This window comes from Gorilla gorilla, chromosome 7 (genome assembly GCF_029281585.2).
Source record: "Gorilla gorilla gorilla isolate KB3781 chromosome 7, NHGRI_mGorGor1-v2.1_pri, whole genome shotgun sequence".
Classification (NCBI taxonomy): domain Eukaryota; kingdom Metazoa; phylum Chordata; class Mammalia; order Primates; family Hominidae; genus Gorilla; species Gorilla gorilla.
In genome coordinates, this window is record NC_073231.2 from 106,632,522 (window position 1) to 106,649,327 (window position 16,806).

The 16,806-nt window shown below is 45.5% G+C and overlaps 1 long non-coding RNA gene across 1 annotated transcript; it reads left to right on the forward strand.

Annotated features, from left to right (window-relative positions):
• The first annotated feature begins 503 nt into the window (after positions 1–503).
• LOC134759036 (uncharacterized) lies at positions 504–15,600 on the forward strand. Its single transcript, XR_010134889.1, has 2 exons — positions 504–567; positions 14,213–15,600. It is a non-coding gene; the product is annotated as an uncharacterized lncRNA (long non-coding RNA).
• Positions 15,601–16,806: the final 1,206 nt, after the last annotated feature.

A 16,806-nucleotide genomic window follows, 5' to 3' on the forward strand; every position in this document is an offset into this window, starting at 1 on the left:
AGGAAAAGCTGTCCTTTCTCCCACATTTATTTATTCAATTATTTATTGATACCAGTATGGATACATGGATATTTATTTTATACTTTGATGCTTTAAACAATTAATCAAATGTCAAATTATTTTTAAAATTTCTTCTTTTTCTTTCTTTCTTTTTTTTTTTTTTTAAGGTGGAGTCTCACTCTGTCACCCAGGCTAGAGTGCAGTGGCACGATTTAGGCTCACTGCAACCTCCGCTTCCCGGGTTCAAGCGATTCTCCTGCCTCATCCTCCTGAGTAGCTGGGATTACAGGCACCTGCCACCACGCTTAGCTGATTTTTTGTATTTTTGGTAGAGACAGGGTTTTACCATATTGGTCAGGCTGGTCTTGAACTCCTGACCTCAAGTGATCCACCCACCTTGGCCTCTCAAAGTGCTGGGTTACGGCGTGAGCCACCGCACCTGGCTTAAAATTTCTTTTCTCTCTCCCATGTTCATTCTCTGCCTCTTCTTCTGTTACCCAGCATGGTTGGTGACCTAACCATGGAGTGGGCCTGCCTGTTGAGCCATTCTGCTGTGAAGAGATGGGGGTAAGTTCACGGAGAGCTGGCATTGAAGGATGGCTGGGAAGTCTCTGTGCTAGGGTGGGGCAGGCAATGGCAATGGCAATGTGTGTTCTAGATACTGACATGACTCACCTGCAGTGAGGAGCAGAATTCCTAAGGTCCCCAGGAGGGCAGGAAAGGTGGGGATTCACATTCAGCCACAATGGTCAAGAAAGAGAAAAGGAGTGGGGCTTCAGAACACCTGGGGGTTGATGATGTCTTACACTTGGTGTTTCTCAAGTCCCAGGGCTCTGGAGAAAAGGTGATTATGTAGGTCAGCGTCTCCAACTATAGAAAACAAGGCACTTGCTAGCGTAAGCTCAAGGCCATCCTCAGGAATGAATAGCTGTTGACTTTTCATTTTAAGTGCGGATTCGGGCATGTGAGGACAAAGTAATAATTCGGGTGAAAGGTCTCCCTTATGAAAGGATTCACTTTGAACGGCAGAAAACAACTCCTTCTCCTCCTAAGTACACCTTAACATTATTCCTTTTATAAGGGTAAGAGTCAAACTGGGACTTGGTAATCCAGCCAAAAACTGGATTCAGGGTGTGAATGAGCCTTATTGACTCTCTGTGTATCCATAAACCACCTTGTAATCCCCCACCTGACATTATGCCTACCTGTCCTATTGAATCAGAGGTCCCCAAAGCAAGCTGAGGGTGCCTACCTTCTTGGGAGAGAAGGACCCAGGCTCCATTCCTGCCACCGTGGGTTTGTAAGTCTTCATAGACAGTGAGCCCCTTCTGCTCGGCTTCTCCTCCTCAGCTTTTGCAGGCAAGCTAAGGCTTTAGCCTTTCCTCGAGGGAGCTTTGGCCAATTTAGGGCAAAGCGGAACTGTGTTTGGTAGTAACCTCGGGCTTGGGTTTCTGTGTCACTCAGCATATGTGGAATGTTCATGTTTCTGTCTGCCTTCACTTTCGAGCATGTTCTGTGTACCAGGCCCCATACAAAGTGCTTTAGGTAAGTATTACTATCCCATGACAAATGTTTTAGGTAAGTATTATTATCCCATTTTACACGTGAAGAAACTGAGACTCAGAGATTTCCACCACCATGGATGGCACAGAGTTAGGACCGAGGTCTCTCCAGCCCCAAAGTTGAGCCTTCATCCATCAAGCCATGCCACTTTTGGAAGTGTGTCTGTCCAATGGCAGAACTTCTTTCATTCCCTGTCCTTGTCCTTGTTGAATGTTGTATGTCCAGAGATTTTTCCTTGGCTTTAGGGTCTGGGTCACAACTCCACTGCACCCTCAGGGACATGGTGCATCTCACCAGGGAGGTTATTCCTTCAAAAGTGTGGGCTCTTGGGGCGACACTGAAAGGGGAGTCAGAGCTTCAGAGTTTGCGGTTTCCTGGGCAAATTCCACAGTGAAAAGAACATGACAAGAATCATTCGAGTGCTTTAAAATAATAAATTATTGTTTGTATTTCCTGAGCACTTACAAAGTGCCAGGCATTGCGACAAGCACTTCACACACATTATCTCACCATATTTCCAACTACCCGCAAGGTATAGGTCCCAATCCCTTACCTGGTTCCGTTCAGATTCAGGTATGTTTCAGAATTCTGGAGCGTTCATGTTTTTAAGGGGCAAATCTGTGCCTGTACTGTATTTTTCATAACACCTCCCAGCAAGGTCTGGGGTGACATCCATCATTAGACATCGATATTTCTGCAGCCGACATATGGATAATCATGCTTAATGGGATAAATAAAAACTATATTATATAAAGTCTCATAATCTTTCAGGTCAGGTTTTACCATCAAATGAATTTCCTGCAAACTTAAAAAAAAAACCTGTTTTTCAGAGCCTACTGGATTTCTGAATTGCTGATAAGGGATTATGGATCTGGAATATTATTTTTCCCACTGTATAGATGAGAAAACTGAGGTTTAGAGACATCAAGGAACTTATCCAAGGTCATACCACTAAGTGGTGGAGCCAGGGTTTGGAGCTGGTTTGATGTGCTTGTACCCCAGCACTTTTTTTTTTTTTTAACCTCTGTTTTAACTTTAAAGCTCCACATGGCAGGAGATAAAAGTATCTGGAGGTGGGGGTTTTGGAGGTTTGTTTTTTTTGTTTGTTGTTGTTGTTGTTGTTGTTGTTGTTGTTTTTTGGCGACAGGGTCTCACTCTGTTGCCCAGGCTGGAGTGCAGTGGCATGATCATGGCTCACTGCAACCTTGACCTCCTGGGCTCAGGTGATCTTCCCATCTCAGCCTCCCAGGTAGCTGGGACTACAGGTGTGCGTGACCACACCCAGGTAATTTTTTGTAGAAATGGGGTTTTGCCATGTTGCCCAGGCTGGTCTCAAAATGCTGGGCCCAAGCAATCCACCCTCCTCATCCTTCCAAAGTAGATAAAAGTTTTCAGACTTCATTGACTTTACTTCTTCATGAGGATCCACTTAAAGCTGACATCCAAATACATTTTCACTGGGAATGATTAATAAATGTTTCTCATAAATTGATAGGCTAGACCGTATTTCTGTATCCAGTCACCTTCTCAAAGAGGTTAACGAAACAGAACATCATCATGTTTGGGAGGAGGAGGTGTGTAACTTTCCCATTTTCAGTAAGAAAATAGTTTGTCCCTTTCTGTTCTTTCCACCTTCATGTGTTTTCTTGTTTGGTTCCATTTCTGCTCTGGTTAATGGGCTTGAAGCCTCTGGTTTCCGTTCATGCAGGTGCCAGGAGCCACTGGTGTCCCCATCGCCTCATTTTCTTCCCCTAGGCAGGGCTTCTCCTCAGCATCTCATTGACCCCATTGTTCAAAGTTCTTGCCAATCCTCCCATCCATGGATTTCAATATGTAAACCCCATCTTGACAACTACTTGCTGACTGAATATTAGAGAAATAGGATCGTTTCACATAAACATCTGCTACTTCATTCTAGAACTTAAAAGTTTGTGATTCCAGTAAAGCAGACGAGCCTGTTTTTCAGGGGATTGCAGAGGACAGAGGTGAGGGGTGTGTGTGTATTCCTGCTGCTTTGCCAAGTCTCCCACCTCCTCCAAGTCACTAAGAATGGGGACACCTGGCCAGCTACTCAGCAAGACATCAGATTCTGGGAGGCAGATGAGAAAAGCAGGGAGAGATTGGCTTTTTGGCACTTGCATCTCTGCAGTTCAGCTGCTCTGGGCCTGAGCTAAGTGACTGTTACTGGCTACCGGTTCTGGATAATGAGTTCAGAGACTGGGATCCATTGACAGGCACTTGGTTGACTTTGTCTCTACAGTTTTTCAATTAAGTAGATTGTTCTTCTGAAGGCAATTTTGAAACATCCAAATTTTGGTGGGACAGAGCAATTGCTGGTATTGTGAGGTTATTTGGTAGCATCTGAGGATGGGGAAAAGAAAAACAATACAAAGTGGATCTGTTCCCTTTTAAAATTTTGTTTTTCCACAGTCATCTCTCTTCTTACAAAATCCTGTCTCACCCCTGATGATCTTACGAAAAACACTCTTTTGTTCTTCAAGTTATAAGAAAACAAACCGTGGAAAGTAGCTGATTTTCATTAAAAACTGATGAATGCTTGGGTCAAATCTCCTAATTACAGAGATCAAAGGAGACTAATAAATTTTAACTCAAAGTTCTTTTTTTCTTCAAAAGAATAGCCTTCAGTGAAAACAAGTACTTCCTAACCCAATAAAGAAATCTGCAACAATCCATTCTCCTAGCTAATTTACTTAAGAGTTGTGTTTGTTTAAATTACACATGCTCTGGTGTGTCTGGCCTTCCCTTTCTTCTTTACAACTCAAGCCAGTGAAATACCAACAGGGTTCTTTCTTTCTCTTTCTTTCTTTCTTTCTTTCTTTCTTTCTTTCTTTCTTTCTTTCTTTCTTTCTTCCCTCCCTCCCTCCCTCCCTCCCTCCCTCCTTTCTTTCTTTCTTTCTTTCTTTCTTTCTTTCTTTCCTTTTGTTTTTTTTAGAGGCAAGGGTCTGACTATTCGTTGCTCAGGCTGGTATTAAACTCCTGGGCTCAAGCAATACTCCTGCCTCAGCCTCCCAAAGTGTTGGGATTACAGGCGTGAGCTGCTGCACCCAGCCCAACAGGGATTTTCATGGGCACTATTTCTTTTGATGATAAAGCATCCCCCATTTCTCTTTTGTTTATATTTGAGGTAACTATGCATTCGCAGCCTCACAGATCCTCTCTTCTCTCACCTTTGATTCCAGGTAATGTTTTCTCTCCTTGACAGTGCAGACCTGCAACCCATGGTTCTGTTCTCAGCTCTCTCCTTCCTTACTCTGCCCTCTGTCCCTCTGTCCCTCTGTGGTTATCCATTGCTGTGACCTGATTGCCCTCCTATAAGCTGGAGACCAGCTCTCCGGAGCTAAGAACTCAGCTGCCTTCTCTTGGACTTCTCTGTTGGGATATTTCACAGGCACCTCAAACTCAACATGTCCTGAAGCGTCCTTGTCATCCACCACCACCCTTCCTCCCGCCATCACTGCCTCCACACCTTATCAGCCTCTTCCTCAACCCTAGTCTTTCTCTTAATCCTCAAGCTCAATGGATGGTTCTATTCTTTACTCTTCTTCTAAGTCAGAGTTATCCTCCATCATCCTCCGTGATTCCTTCATCCCTCAGATCCTGTCAGGCATGCAGTTCTGTCAACGCTGCTTCCTGAGCAGCTTCGGAAGCCATCCCTCTCCTCCATGCCACTGCATTGCCTCAGTGCGGGTCCTCCTCCCTCACCTGGACTACTCAGCCTCCCGACACTAACTCCTACAGCCCTGGGTCATCCTCACCCCACTCATCCTAACCTCATCCCAAACCAGCCTTTGGGTACTGTACTCTCATGGAAGCTAATTTTCTCAAACACAAGTCTCATTTTTTCCCCTCTTTGTATGTTCCTCTTCATTTACAAATTAAAACCCTACATTTTCAGCACTGTATTCAAGGCCCTCCGTGTTCTGGATGCATTGTCTGCCTTGCATGTTTAATGGTGTCTGACACTTCTCATGGATCCTTGAACATAGCATATGGCTTCACATCTCTGGGCCTCTGCACATGATGTTTCCTCTATCTAGAATGCTCTTTCCCCTAATCTGCCTAGAAGACACTCACATGGTCTTTCATGTCAACAGACATTTATCGAGTGTCTACTATGAGCCCCAAGACTGCTAGGCAGTGGAGACAGAAAAGTGAGAAGGTGTGGTCCTCTTCTTGGCCATCCAATTAAAACATCAGCTCTTGAGGCTCCCCTTAAATCTCCCCTCTCCAACCCTACCACCTATGCACAGGAGACCATTTTTCCTTACTATGCTTCTTTCCACTTGGTGCATAATTCCTTCGCTGCACTTACATGGTGTAACTTTTGTTTGTCTGCTGAGGCTCAGACCAATGTTCATTGCTTTGGGGGAGGAAGTATGTAGTTTAAGAATATGTGGGCACTAGCATCTGTGTGGTAGGTAGAATTCTAAAATTGTCCAAAGATTCCTGACCCTTGGTGTGCATGCCTTCCCCTTGATGTAGGCAGGAGTGGTGAATATGATGGAATTTTACTCCAGTGAATAGATTACATTATATAGCAAAGGTGAAGAGGTTTTGCAGATTAATTAAGGTTGACTTTGAGTTCATTGAAAGGGAATTTATCCTGGGTAGGCCTGACCTAATCAAGTGAGCCATTCAAAAGAGAATACAGGCCTTTGCTGAAAGGAGAGATCTGAAGCAGTGGAGACCTTCTCTTACTGGCCATGAAGAAGAAATTTGCTATGTTGTGGAGAAAGTTGTGTGCCAGGAGCAGTGGGTGGCTTCTAGGAGCTGAAGGCCTTAGTCTCACAACCACAAGCCACTGGATTCTGCCAGCAAATGGTAAGCTTGAAAGAAGATCCCAAGCCTCATATGAAATTGCAGTCCTGGCTGACATAGTCATTTTAGCCTCATGAGACCTTGAGCAGAGACCTCAGCTAAAATGTGCCCAAACTTCTGACCCATAGAAATGGTGAGATAATAAATGGGTGTTGTTTCAAGACACTAAATTTGTGGTAATATGTTATACAACAAGAAAAAACTAATACAATCTGATAGGCTTGTATTGAATTCCTGTTCTTTAGTGGCTACAAATGTGATCTTGGACTTAACCTCTCTGAGCCTGAGTTTCCTCATCTGTAAAATGGGTAATACCTACCGGTAAAATGAGTAATAGTAAAACCTACCTTATGGTACATTTGTGAGGGTTAAATATGCTCAGTACATTTGAGTTGAATGAATGAATGATGCTGAGTCGCTTTAAAGAACAAATATAGCACATGTACCGTCTGAACCTCAAGTAAAAAATTTTTTAAAAAGAACAGGTATAAACACAGCCTTTTCATCTGATTTTTTTTTCTGATTTAGTGCTGGTATAATCCTAGTTCACTCATATACAAAATTAGGTACCATCTAGATGACATTTTAGGTGCCTTCTAGTTATACATTCTATAATGCTGATAATCTTGAGATAAGGTCTTAGAATAATAATCTTAAAGTTGCAAAAAAAAAAAATAGTATTCTTAAAGAGTACCCTAAAAGAGATATTTGTTAATGAGATATTCTTCTTTCCTGAGCCTCTCTCTTGAACCAGTCACTATCCCCAACACAATACCATCAAGTATTAATATCCAGATGTCTGCACTGACATTGATAGCATTAGTGCAAAGGTTTTGCCAGCTGAAAATGCAAAATAGTCTTTGATCAAATGTTAAAGACACATTTGGATTTCTTTGATTTTTTTTTTTTTAGATGGAGTTTCCCTGTTGCCCAGGCTGGAGTACAGTGGCATGATCTTGGCTTGCTGCAACATCCGCCTCCCGGATGTTCAAGCGATTCTTTTGCCTCAGCCTCCCAAGAGGCTTGGACTGCAGGCACGCACCACCACACCTGGCTAATTTTTATATTTTTAGTAGAGACAGGTTTTGCCAGGTTGGCCAGGTTGGTCTTGAACTCCTGACCTCAAATGATCCACCCACCTCGGCCAAAGTGCTGAGATTACAGGTATGAGCCACCGCACCCAGCCTCTTTGAATATTAATATATCCTAGTAATATGAGGAATATGACCTAAAAGTAGAAATAAGGAAGTACATATACTTAACAGGTGATGAGATTTTGTTTTACTTATGCTTTACTTATGCTTTTCTCTGAAATGCCGTGGGAGATTCAGTCCCTAATATTTGGCAGAGGGAGGCGATAAGGAATCCTTCTATAACTGTTGCTGCTGCTGTTTGGGCAAGTGGAATATATATACATACATTTTATTATGAACACAAATGTAAATACTGACTTACCATTGGGATGTTGGCAACTCTCTGTCAACTAAGATCCCAAAGGGATCCCAATGACTATCCAGAGATGTAGTTTATCTTTAGAGCTACCTTTCAACATCAAGTGATATTCCAGACTTATCTACCTCTTAGCGAGAGGGAACAGTAGAATGCCCTCTCAGAGGTGCACACCTTGGTGTGCTATGGGGAGGTCCATGTTGTGCCAGCACTATCTCTCCTCAGCCATAAGGCTCACGTTAAACTTCTCAGCCAAGAGCAGAAGATTGTGTTCCCTAAGAGGCCTCTGTTAACCATATACTACCTGAGCAGCAGTTTGTGAAGAATGAAATCCAAAAAGAGCAACTAGTCAAGGTGTGTGAGTGTGTGTGTGTGTGTGTGCCTCTGGGTGGGGAGAAATGGCACAACCATCTCTTCCTAACTGACCCCTGCTCCCAGCAGACACACCCATGGTCAGCTTGGCTGTACAGGGTGGAGATGGAATCACAAAGGGTCTTGCCATGGTTAGGACGGCTCTGAGGGAAGTAAAGGCCCTGTGTCGCTCACAATAGTACAGCCTTGCCCTCCAAGGGAAGGGAGGAATGGGTGGGCCTGTGCAGGGAGTAGAGAGGGAGGTATCTGTGATTATCTAGGGGGAGAAAGGAAAGGTTGAATGCTCTCAGTCCCCGAAGATGCAGGAGCCTCAGACAGGCTGCAAACTCCCTCCTCCACATGATGACCACAGCCAGAACAGCCCCAGAAGCTGCAGCTCCTTCACTGCAGCTGTTCCAACACTGGGGTCGGCTCAGACCCAGGCAAAACACCAGGTCCCAAGATACACTTGGTTTATGAAAGGCCTCCCTTCCCCTTCATGATGGGGTGCAGTGTGGGGTAGAAAAGGCCCATGTCCCTGCCTCTGGGACTGAGTCACTTGTGGATGCTGCAGTTACCAAAAACCTGCCTGCGCCTGGTCTCAGTAGCCCCACCAGATAGCAATTGTTATTGTGATTATTGTTCTATAGAGGAGAAAACAGTTTCAGCAAGGTTAATGGGCTTGCCCAGACAGCGGTAAAAGTGACCCCTGGCTCAGGCCTCCTTAGCTAGACCTTTCTGTAATCTTGTGCTCTGTCTGTCTGATATTCTGGGGCAGGAAAGAGAAACCAGGGCAAGGGCCTCAAGACTCTCTTCATCACCAACTCCCCGCAAGTCAGTTTGGGCAACAGCACACGGACTTGTCCTCTGCCTGGTTTTCTAGTTGAGCTGGTTCCCCATAGTATGCGGAAGCTTTAAAATGGCCCTTCAGCTGTGCATGGTGAGAGAAGGCATCTGGCAGATGAGTACCTTGCATATGGTGGAGGAGGTGAGGGGCTTAGGGGGAGGGAGCATTGCCAACCCCACCTCCTCCCAGGAGGCAGGGGAGCTCAGGTCCAGAGCATGGACTGTGGAGCCAGGCAGAGCTGAAACCAAGTCTTACCTCTACAATGATTAGTTATATGACCTTGAGCAAGTTATTTACTTTTTCTAAGTCTCTGGCTCCTCAACAGTAAAAAATCGGAAAAATGATGGCATCTCTCTTATGTTATTAAGAGGATTATATGAGATAAGGAACGCAAAGCACTTTGCACAGTGCCAGACCCATTGAAAGAACTCCTTAATGATACATAACACATGCCACGGAACACCCATTTATTCATTCCGCAAGAATTTATGGAAGGCCACAACTCTGTCCAGTGGTGTGCTAAAAATTTTATACCTGGGGCTTTACTCACATAGGTCTCCTTAGAATCTAATCACACAAATAGTCCTTTATGTATACATATTGTAATATGTGCTGGTTGTATAGACATGGAAAATGGGTTTTGGTGCTTAAGTTATTTCTGCCCTTTATCTCTCCTTTATTTCCATCATGAGGATGTAGCTGAATGCGTATGGGACTGGAGTGAAGGCAGTTGCATACTAGCTGTGAACAGCTGGGCAAGCCACTTAGCTTCTCCAAGTCTCCGCTTCTCACCTGCAAAATGGGGAGAATCACACCATGCCAAATTGCAGCAACGGCTTGGGTAAAGCGCCGGACTTAGGGCAGATGCTCAATACATATTAGTTGTCCCTCTACATTTCAACATGTTTTGGTGGGATTAGGAAGTATTCACTCGTGGCCATTCCCAGCCTCCACCCACCACTCCCCCACCCCCTGCCGCTAAAGTGGACTCAAGCCTGGCTGTCCAGTCGTCTTCTCTCAAGCCAATTTGGGGCTTTGCGCAGGAGATTTCAGAAAAGGGTGGAAAGAACAGTAAGAAGCTGAGGGCAGAGGCAGCTGTTGGAGGTGCTGGAGGGTTTGGGAGGAGATTTATGGGCCATGTGGGAGCAGTGGGCTCAGAGTGGGGCCAGTGCATGGGGGAGGAAACTGAGGCAAGGGTCCACAGGAAAGAGCAGAGGCCGATGCCAGAAGCAGAAGGCTCTGCGCTCTGCAGGCCCTCCCCATTGTCCTCTTTTTGCTGGTCTGCTGTGGTCTCAAAGCAATATACTTCCCAGACTGCTTCACAGCGTGTTTCCGAAAATTAAGAGGCATTTCTTCATTCATTCATTGAGTAGCAGTTGAGCAACCACTCTGTACCAGGCGCATAAAATAATAAATTTGATCATCTCTATCAACAAGAATAATGAGGAAACAGGTTTGAGAGTAATGAGGAGGGAATGAGAGCAAGAGAAAGTGAGTTCTGATACATTTCTTATGCTTTTGTCAATAATTAAATCTGTTCTTAAGGCGGGGCATGGTGGTAGCTCACGCCTGTAATCCCAGCGCTTTGGGAGGCCGAGATGGGAAGATTGCTTGAAATCAGGAGTTCCAGACCAGCCTGGGCAACATAGCATGATGCTGTCTCTATTTATTTTTTCTGTTTTTTTTTTTTTTCTCTCTCTATTAAAAAAAAAAAAAAAAATCTGTTCTTAAGAAGCACCTCCCTGTCCTATAATTCTGCATTCTAGATGAAAGCAGAATAGAAACATCACCATTTCATGAGGGTAGAGCTGAGCACTTGGCCACCTCATACACCAGCAAGCCCCATATACGTCCACCAGAGTGTCTTCACAATGTCAAGCCCTCGTTTCAGTGTTTACTCCTAGGCCCTCCCCTCTGCCACGCCCAGCCACCTCTTATTGGTTAGTGGGATAATAGTAACATTACTGAAAGCCTACTCCTGCCAGCATTTCTGCTCCTACCTCTTGTCAATATTAGTGTGATTCTCAACCCATCCTTTCGGAATATACCATAGTCCCTGTGCCCAGCCTTCCATTTGAGTCTGTGAGAGCTAAAGACTCAGGCACCGCTGACGTTGTGCTATTCACACACAGGCACATGCCTATCCTAGAACTGACTTATGGGGGTTTTCCCAGATTACATTTTTACATTTAAGTTTTGTGTGTTTTTTATAGGCAGATTTAGATACGGCAAGAATGTGCCTGCATGTGCACACGTGCACATATATGCAGGCATGCATGCACGCATGCACCACTAGAGTGTAAAGTATCTTTTGGCCCAGTCCCTTAGGTCACCTGAAAAGCTTCTAGTTCACAGGTGCTGTGAGCGGGTCACATTCTAGTAGTGGTGCTCTAGGGTGGTTCTAGGGCCATCTTTGCTGAAAGAGCAGGACACATGGGTATTGGGCACCTGCTTTTCCTCCCCCAGAGCAGCTGGGAAGTGCTAGATTGTCCTTGTGAGAGTCTGACCTTGCCTTGGAGCAGAGAGATGAGAGGCCCCCAAAACACCATGGGAGTGTGTGTGTGTGTGTGTGTGTGTGTGTGTGTGTGTGTGTGTGCATGCACAGGGCCATTTGGTGCTTGGAAAGATTGAGCCTCAGCCTTCTGGAATGCATGTCCTACTGAGGACTTCTAGATCTTCCTGGATCCTTATATGCCCATTTGCTATTGTAAATAGCTATATGATGTTGTGATACTATTCCAAACCCTAGTCATAGCAACCACATACCTAATAGCCAAGGGATAACCATACTATCTGCCCTTTCTGAAGAACCTTTCAGCAAAAGATTTCAGGGAATTTTACCAAGAAAACCATCCCATCCCCTCCTCCTTCCATTTGACAGCTGGAGAAGTGAGGCACAGTGAAGCCAGAGGAGCCTGGTCAGACGGTGAGTCAGAAGTAGAGCAGGGCTGCACCTGGTGACACCTATTTCCTCCCTTGTGGTTTGGCCCCTGCCTCATAGGCTTCCTGGAAAGGTGTAGCTTCTTCATGGCTTACTTGTTGAGTAAACACTGCTATGAGCTTTCAAATATTTCCCTAGGTTGCAGGAGGTTGTGTCTCTCAGCAAAAAGTAAGTGTTGAGGCCGAGCACAGTGGCTCGCACCTGTTATCCCAGGCCTTTGGGAGGCCAAGGCAGGAGGATCACTTGAGCCCAGGAGATTGAGACCAGCCTGGGCAACATGGTGAAACCCTGTGATATGGTTTGGCTGTGTCCCCACCCAAATCTCATCTTGAATTGTAGTTCCCATAATCCCTTGGTATTATGGAAGGGACCAGGTGGAGATAATTGAATCATGGGGGCGGTTTCCCTCATCCTGTTCTCATGATAGTGAGTTAGTTCTCATGAGATCTGATGGTTTTATAAGGGGCTTCCCCCTTTGCTGGGCACTTATTCTTCTTGCTGCTGCCATGTGAAGAAGGAACTGTTTGCTTCCGTTTCTGCCATGATTGTAAGTTTCCATGATTGTAAGTTTCCTGAGGCCTCCCCAGCCATGCTGAACTCTGAGTCAGTTAAACCTCTTTTCTTTATAAATTACCCAGGCTCAGGGAGTTCTTTATAGCAGCATAAGAATGGACTAATACACCCTGTATCTTCCAAAAATTTAAAAATTAGCCGGGCATGGTGGCATGTGCCCTATAGTCCCAGCTACTTGGGAGGCTGAGATGAGAGGATAGCTTGGGCCTGGGAGGTCAAGTAAGCCAAGATCATGCCACTGTACTCCAGCCTGGTCAACAGAGCAAGACCCTGTCTCAAAAAAATAAGTAAATAAATATAAATAAAGTAAGCACTGTACAATTAAAAGGGCTTGTTGGTCACCTCTGGTCAACCCAGCGCAGGAATTATTTGTGCTCCTCAGGGTCCAGTCTGTTGCTGTTGAGATCTGTTGCAACACCTTTCAGCAGCTCTTTGGCAAAATTAGTGCTTAGTAAGCCCCACAATGTCACAACCCATCTTCTACCCCAGTTTGTGACCGCTACTGGGATATCCGGGGCATCTATTTCATCTGGTGTCATATCATCCCATTTCCATGAAGATCAGCTTCGGCAAACTTTTTGTCCCTTGACTTTTCACGTTGCCACCAGTTTTGTCCCTGGATTCTTTTTCCCAGGGGAGCACTTTGCTCTTCCCTAATCCGAAGAAAGGATTGGAAGCAATCACACTTCTCCCTTTATTGAGAATAAGACTTATATTTGTCAAGGTCTCAAAAATTTAGGATTTTATAGAGATAAGGGCAAAGAAGAAATGTTCCCAAGGATAAGAAAATAGAAGGACCTCTGATTCCATCACAACATAATCATGACATGGGAGTTCAAAACAATTGCTTCTATTGCCAACTGGTGATCACTCCTTTCCACTTTTACAGTCAGAAACTCTGTGAATATATTTTTTAAAGATAGGTGTGAGAGAAAGCAGGTTTGGTTTCCATTTTTCCTTTGGTAGATAGTAAGCTATGAATGCTTTCTTTAAGAGTATTTGTAAATGTGCCCAGAGGTTAATGAAAACTGAGAACATTTGATGCAGCAAAATAATGCCAGCTTTGTGTGTTCTCCCGGAAGTTCCCTGAGCTTGGATCTTAAGTTGGAACCATTTTCTCCAACATCTTAAAAGATTACATGACATAAAAAGCAGAGAAACTTGGTATACTCTAGAAAAGTAATATTTACAAGCAAATAAAGGAGTGCCTCAATTTATCTGTAGATAAGTGAACATTCAGAAAAAAAAAATCTCTGAGGTGCTAAAACAGTTATGACAAAGCCCAAGCACTTATGTATTGCTAACTAGGCGAGCGGCCCTTCGATGATGCTTCGAGGCTATTGTTTCCACCTCATTTCTACAAGACTTAGTTATATTAGAAGTTATCTACAGTTATCTGTAGAAGACGGATCCCAGCCAATAGGAAAGGAGCATTTGAAAAGGGGCAACATTTGGGGCAAGCAGGGATCAGATAACAGAAGTGACATCTAGGAGTGATGGCTAGAAAAGAGACAACAAATAATTACGTTTAAAGCATCAGTTAAGAATGATTAACCATAACCGTAAGCATGATTTATGATGAAAGAATTAGAATATGTTCATCATCATCCTCTACTGAACAGAGCAAGGATATATGTAATTCATTTCAGGTATTCTGTCAAAACGTGGCTAGGAAGATAGGCTGCATGTGCAAGCGTGGGAACCACCCCCTTAAATGGAATGCGATGTTGCTCAGCAAGGAAGAACTCCCGAGACATCCTTCCACCGTCGTGCCAATGGAGGGCACGGCGCCGGCTTCCTTCCTGAGTCACTCACTGTTTACGGGCAGCCGCTGGCTTCCAGGCCGCGTCCCCTCCAGTAAAAAGGGGGCGTGCTTGGTAGAGATCCTTGAGACCTTTGATGGCAGGATATGAAACAAGGCCAGGCCCCGAAACAAGGCCAGGCCCCATTATAGGGCAATTACCCTTCAGGCTGATTGGTGCAGAGACGCTGTAAACGCACCTTTGCGGAACACAGACGACACAGGAAAGGCGTTTGGCAGTAATACTACGACACCGAGGGGCCCGGGAAGCCCGCGGAAACGCAGGAGGCGGGCAGGAGAGGCAGGGCTACGCACATCCCACCCTCGGAGCCCTGTCCTAGCTTAGGCTGAGACAACTGGGAGGGGCTGGCTTTTTTGTTCCCCTCTTTCCCCGCAACCTGCCAGAGGGAACTGGAGAGAGGGGTCCTTCTAGCTTTAGGCACACTTAAAGCAGCCTGCCAGGAAGGAAATGCGGGGGCTCCACCTTAGAGGCGGTCGAGGCCAGCGTGAAAGCACAGGGTGGCGACCACTTCCCCCACCGCCCACCCCGGTTCTCATCCCCGGGCTACCCTCCTGCCTCCTGCCTCCTGCCCAGAGCCCAGACTACATGCAACGCCGTGCGCTAGATCCTGGAGATGCCACGATGAAGGTGGGAGGTGACATTTTAAAATATCCCTCAATTCCAGCACTTTGAGCGGCCGAGGGGGGCGGATCACTTGAGGTTAGGAGTTCGAGACCAGCCTGGCCAACATGGTAAAACCCTGTCTCTACTAAAAATAAAAGAATTCGCCGGGCATAGTGATGCACGCCTGTAATCCCAGCTACTCCGGAGGCTGAGGCAGGAGAATCACTTGAACCCAGGAGAGGTTGCAGTGAGCCGAGATCGTGCCACTGCACTCCAGCCTGGGTGAAAAAGCCAGACCTTGTCTCAAAACAGCAGCAGCAGCAGCAGCAGCAGCAGCAGCAGCAACAACAAAGCCACAACAATACTGATGGAGGTTTTCTCCCCAGCTTCCTGCCTCTAGTCTGCACTGCCCAATAGGAAGCCACTAGCCACATGTGGCCATTGAGCTCTTGAAATGTGGCTGGCGCTGTCAGTGTAAAATATGCACCAAGATCAGAAGGCTTGGTATAAAGAAAAAACAAATTATCTCATTAATAACCTTTTTATATTGATTACATGTTGAAATAATAACATTTTGGATATATGGGTCAAATAAACTATATTAAAATTAATGACACCTGTTTCTATTTGCATTTTTTTCGGGTTTTTTTGTTTGTTTGCTTTTTTTTTTTTTGAGATGAAGTCTCGATCTGTCACCCAGGCAGGAGTGCAGTGGCATGATCTCAGCTCACTGCAACCTCTGCCTCTCAGGTTCAAGCGATTCTCCCAACTCAGCCTCCAGATTAGCTGGGACTACAGGTACGCATTACCACAACCAGCTATTTTTTTTTGTATTTTTAGTAGAGACAGGGTTTCACCATGTTGGCCAGGCTGGTCTCAGACTCCTGACCTCAAGTGATCCACATGCCTCAGCCTCTCAAAGTGCTGGGATTACAGGCATAAGCCACCGTGCCCAGCCTCTTTTTGCACTTTTTAGTGAGGCTACTGCAAAATTTACAATTATACAGTTGGCTTGCATTACATTTTTCCTGGATGGTGCTGCTCCAGGCAGCTCCCACTGAGGCAGCTCAGGTTGGAAGTCCTTGGCTAACTCCCTTAGTGTCTCAGAAGGGAAGGGGTCTTTCCTAGCCTTTGAGTTTCAATAGTTTGGGCCTATGGGGAAAGGGAAGCACTCTAGCAAAAGCAGTAGATCCAAGAAGGGTCCACGAGATTTCCAAGCCACCTTCCCACCCTACCTCCCAGATCAGGTAAGGAGTCCTCAGGGTGGAGGGAGCGGGGAGAGCTCAGGTTCTGGGGAGTCCCTGAGAACATCAGGGGAAGGATATCTGGCACAGCACAGAATCTTACTGAGCACTGGGCATGTGTGCCTGGCACTGTTCTGGGCGCTGGGCTTTCAATGGTGAGACACAGACAGAGTCCATTTCCCCAGGGTGTGTAAGACAGAGCATAAACCTGTGAACAAATGATATTTTAAAATTTCCGGCACTGCCAAGTGCAACAAGGACTCACTGATGTGTTTGTGGGACTGGACAGCACCACGTGGAGCTTGGGTCCCATTCTCCTGCCCTCCCTAAGTAAAACAGCCCAGGGTGGAGGTGGCTGTGTGATGGGTCCAGGTGTTACCGGTGGAGGGTGTCCAGGTTCTTGGTGTCTTGAACAAAGATTTGGACAAAACACACAAACAAAGCAAGGAAAGAATGAAGTAACAAAAGCAGAGATTTATTGAAAATGAAAGTACATTCCACAGCATGGGAGCAGGCCAAGCGTAGGAGCTTAAGGGCCCTGTTAGAGAATTTTTGGGAGTTTAAGGGCTGGGC